This window comes from Carassius carassius, chromosome 23 (genome assembly GCF_963082965.1).
Source record: "Carassius carassius chromosome 23, fCarCar2.1, whole genome shotgun sequence".
NCBI classification, from domain to species: domain Eukaryota; kingdom Metazoa; phylum Chordata; class Actinopteri; order Cypriniformes; family Cyprinidae; genus Carassius; species Carassius carassius.
The window spans coordinates 17,848,717-17,854,284 of record NC_081777.1 but is presented as its reverse complement, the minus strand read 5'-3'; positions in this window follow the sequence as shown (position 1 = coordinate 17,854,284).

Here is a 5,568-nt window from a genome sequence, read left to right as displayed (position 1 = left end):
CCAGTGGTGTTACTCAGCTCTCAGCATCACTGAGGCACACATGCCCTCAATTTTAAGCTGCAAACCGTGTGAGGGACCCTAACCCAGCTGTTTAAAACCAACCGCTCTAAACATCCTAACAACCATGAAGCAATGCATGAAAGATCAATCAGAGAAGTCCAACAACTGCTCAGAAACACGCTAAAAATAGTTTAGAAAACCTTGACAATGCACAGGAAAACTTTGTAGCAACACAATAAAATCTGCTTTAAACAACCTAGGAACAGTATCAACTCACTGATGATCACCAAAAACATCCTAACCACACAACACTGGGCTAAAAATGTAATCTTAAAAAAAAAGAAAAACTAAAACTTACTCTATAACTATGTACAATGTATAATGTATACAGTATTTACACATGTAGATCCCGCTGTGCAGTGCTCCAGGTGACACTGTGGTAACTCTTTCTTGTGGGTTCCTCAGGCATGGGCTCTTCACTGATGTCCACATGGATTCATGGAGCAAAACTTCTGCTGGTTGTAGAGAAGCTCTCAGTGATCAGGACATATCAATCAGGCTGCTCTTTTTACAGGAGTGAAGGACATTGAGAGTCTCCCAAAGGTTCTGCTTGATCTTCAGTCCCAGCTCAAGGTTGTTGGGACGTTGCTGACCACTGCGTGTCTTTCTCATGGACTCACAGAGCAGTAGATGTCCTGGTATCTCTGCATGCTGCAGCAAGGATGGAGACAGTCTTTTTGGATTCAAATTAAACCATTCTGCCTTTTTTAGAACTGACTTTAAAAATTTATGATCAGCCTTAAAGAAATCTTTTTAAGTTTTTAAGACTAGTCTAAGCGGTTTAGACCCTGGTTCTTCTCAGACAATGCTGCGCATGCTAATAAATCAAGAATAACAAATTGCGGACACTTACCAAATTTATCAGGCAGGGACAGTTGTGCTGATTTCAATCACTTAAGCTGCCTGCTATGCTGGCATAAAATTTTGAGGCTCATTTAAATGTAAACATACACTGATATCAGCAGTAAGCAAAGCAAGCCCATTGCACTCAATGGCGACCCTTTGAAACGTCTCTCTGGCGTGCAAGTGCAGCTCCTGGGATTTTTTTTGTTTTTTGTTGCTTAAATAGCGTTAAAAAAAGTTTATTTTTCAGGCTAGTGCAGCCAGTGCGCATGCACAGTTTACCGTGCGTTTACACTGTCGCCGGCGAGAGCGTCAAAGTAAGTGGCCGGGAGTCATTAATTTTCAGCTGAGTCTTGGACGCATAGGGCTTGGACGTCGAGGAGAATGGGCTAGGTGCACAAGATGGCGCCGGTGAGCTTCAGCGACGCGAGTGTGTGAATACTTACTTCCGGTCTTGCGACGCTCGCATTGACTGTAAGGGAAACTTACATACGAAACTTGGCTAGATGTATATAATTAATGATTTTCAAATTTAACAGCGGATAGTGTATATCAAAAACATGGGGAAACATCCTCCCTATATTTTGATTACCTCTGTGTGGAAATTCATCAAGATACAACGCGGTAACGCGGAGATTGCTTTATTCTTCTGTTGATTATGCGGATCAGCGTCAGGTCAGGTCCACAGGGATTTCTTCTTTCAAACACAAACCACTCAAATATGCAATACTTTTCATTTTCTGACTGTTATGTAAAATCAATGTTTCTGACTGTCAAACAAGACGCACAGAGATTTCTGATAAAGCATCTTTTGTTAACTTTTTTTTGATAACATAATTTATAACTAACTGTACAATTAAACGTAATATAATTATGGTAGGTTTGCATTAAATAAAAGATCGCTGTTTGCATTCATGTGTGTTTTTATCTATGTTTATTTGTTTTGTGAAAGATCTGCAGCATAAATCATTATCTGTTGTTATTCTTTTGCATTAATTATCAGATTAAACAGATATTAAAATTAGTCATGCATTTTTTACTGTGTAAAATAATAAAATATGTTGTGAAAATAACGACGAAACAGACTGATGTATGTGTACAATTGAGAAATGGATAGGCTACTTCTGAAGATAAATCGCAGCCCACGTCTCACGAGGTAAATATTTAATATATATAAAAAAAATAATGCAAACATTTTCGAGAAATAAGTAATTTGTACATTTACATATTTGGTAAGATAAAAATACATTATATAGCTGTGTATACACACACATGAGTTCAACTTTCATTTTCGTGAACAGTAGGGAACATTAGTGTATTTAATTCATTCACCAGACCCAAACAATGCCCAAGTTTCAAATCCACTGGCTCAGTTAACATTTATAGTATTGATAATAGCAGTGTAGGCTATATCTTATTTGCATTTGAAGTGATATTATAAATCCTGTAAACATATAGAAGGTAATATTTGGACTTCTCCGGTTCTATGCACTGACGTTTTGCACAACCGGAAATATCTACGCACACACTCGCAAGACCGGAAATCAGATATGCAACTAGCCCATTGTGAAAGTCAGGTCAACTTTATGGTAATGAGCTATGTTGCGGTTGGGCGGCAACCAATCAGAATGTAGAAATTCATCGCTTGAGAGGATTCCAACGAACGCAGTCCTGTAAAAAATTATTTGATCAAAACGACACCGATTTGACCCTTCAACCAGGACCGTTGTAATGTAGGCTTCTTCCGTGTTAATGTTAATTAAAATAGGGTGACCATATGCGCCGTTCATACGTGACGTCCCAGCCAGGATTTTAATAATGCCTAAAACATCTAGAGCAGTTTGACCAATAACATGCAAGTATTGTACATAATCGAAATAAACAAAATTAACTGGCCCTGCTATTGTTGGGTTAATAACTTAGTACTCAGAAACTAGATTGTTAACTGTCTTTATTGAATGAACTGGCAATGAACAGAAAATAACTCTGGCTACATTGAGTCAACAGCACAGGAAAGACCAAGAGTTTTCCATTACTAAAACAAATATGAAGATCCTTCATAAAGCACATGTTTATCATAGGCCATATTAAGTGATGGTCAAGGCCATTGGGGTGTACTTTCCTGCTTAAGGGTCTCTGGTTTTGCAGTATCTCCACAGTTTTTGAGTCAGGCATTAAATCAGCTGACTCTGCTGATAGCTCTGCAACGAATGCTCACGTTTCTTCTGTAAAGTAGGAGAAAGAATTTGTTGAATCAGGAGTTTTTCCCTCACATTTGTACATCTGTGGTTTGAATGTAAATGCAGAGTCTGTACTGCTACTTTATCATCGTTCAGCCACAGCACAATTTCTCTTCTGTGTAGCAGATAACATGATTAGCATTACTTTTGCATACCTGCACATTATCACTTGTGACAAGTGTGTTGTGCACATCCGGTCCTGTGCACTGGGTTTCATGTATACCAAATCCTGACAGTGGTCATTTATTGTGCCTATTTTTTTTTTTTTTTTTTTTGAATCTCATCTGTCCTCTGCCTGTCTGAACTCATTTTGTTGATGGACATGTGGGGGAGGAGAGTAGGAGAGTATGAAAGACAGTTTACCTGTTTGGTTTCTGTGTGCGTGTGTGTGTGTGTGTGTGTGTGTGTGTGTGTGTGTGTGTGTGTGTGTGTGTGCGCGCGTGTTCACTCTAGAAGACTGTTAAGAGGCTTGTTAATTCAATAACTGAGGTTGTTATCGAAAGATGATGGCTTAAGGTCACTGATGCAGAGAAATGTGTTCAATAACATTTATTGGTTACTTCACATAAAAATAATTTACTCTTCCCCGTGTCTATCAAAACCTCTGTGACTTTCTATTTTCCATAGAACAAAAAAGTGAAAATATTTTACAGAATGTCCAAGCTTCTCATTTCCATACAATGAACTACAATTTCCAGGCAAGATTTTAATGGGTATTGACATAATTCTATCATATGACTTCTGAAATGTTTCATATTTCATTATGTTTTTATGTATTTTTATGACAGCTCCTGGTCATCCTTCACTTCTCACTGCCTTTAAGAAAGCAGTTTGAACCTTCATCAGAATATCTTGTGCTCAACAGAAGAATGAAAGTCATCCAGTTTTGAACCAACATGAAAACGACTGAATTAAAGGATACAAATTATGACAGTATTTTAATTTTGAGATGAACTATTCTTTTATTCAATGCTATTTTCTGCAGAAAATGTGTATGATATAATGTGTATAATGTCATACGATATGGTATCTGATCCGTATTCTTTCATTCTCTTTCTGTCATTTAAAAAAAGGCCTTATTCACACACAGCTGCAAATGATCAAATTAATCCAGATAAACCTGTCATTCCTTGCTGGTATTGGGCCAAGCCGGTCAAATTTGACGCTTTATTTGCTGTGATGAAATATTTTCGTTGGCTAAATTGAATTTCATTTTTCTCCCTATGCTAAACAGATGTCATCTCTCTCTGTTTATTCACAGCAGACTCATTTGCTATCTAATGTATGCATATTGTATGCTCCCTCTTGGCAGTTTTGCTATCATTAGTTCACAATACACACTACCCACACTAACAACATTTTTCAATCCATAGTCTTTAGAATAATATGATTACCCATTAGCCTGTTGTTTTAGTCTGAGACATGAGGAGCAACACAGAAGAAATATATGTAACAAAAGAATAAAGAGATGTAAAAAGGTAAAAATAAAAATGCTATAATAAAATTACTTTCTGTCAGTTTTATCACACCTTGCTCCACCTAAAACATCATAATTATATTTTTGCTATTATTGTTAGCTCTTATCTCATTTTTTGACAAACCTCTCTGCAGAACTCCACAGTCTGGTTCTCATTATTGCTTGAGAAAGCATTTTCTTCATATTTTGCACTCCGTCATGAACAATGGTGGCTGTGGGTACTGTGGCCTCTCACTATCATTTTTGCAGCAATGGCCAACAATGGCGAAATGTCAGCGGGAACTTTAGACCACTTTGCTTTGTGTGAAGATGTAAAGCGATTACATGCTAATGATACAAACAATAGATTCCAATTCAATTCCAGTGCCACCACTGAGCTTTGTTTTGCACCCGAGACATCTCATTATCTCATAATCCATGCTATATCTCTTATTTTATTGCTGTATACTAATATTAGAGCAGATGACTAATGATTGACAATGCTAATTCCAGGACTCCTTGGGGTGATTTTGTATATCCTTTTCAGTGTATTAGCTTCATAAATCTGCAAATGGAGTCTTATTTCCTGCTTATTTAAAAAAAAAAAAAAAAAGATTTTCAGTAATGTTTTGGCAGCAATTAGCTGGATCTGAGTTTTGAAGAGAACACGCAATAGTGTCTCCAAAGGATGTAATACACTGCACAGGGCAACTTTGCAAATGTTTACAGTCTGTAAGAGTTAAATAAAGTCAGAGTTTACATCTGCATTAATCCAGTTACATTTCAAAACACTAATTTCAAAACATTCTCTGTCCTTTTTTAAGGGCTTTTTTAATGCCTTTTAATTAAACAGGATGGTGGAGAGCTAACTGGAAAAGAGAGGGTTGCAGGTTCAGCAAAGGACCTCAAGATGGGAAATGAACTTGGTTCACCATGAGCGCAGTTGCACTGTATGTCGCCCACTAACCC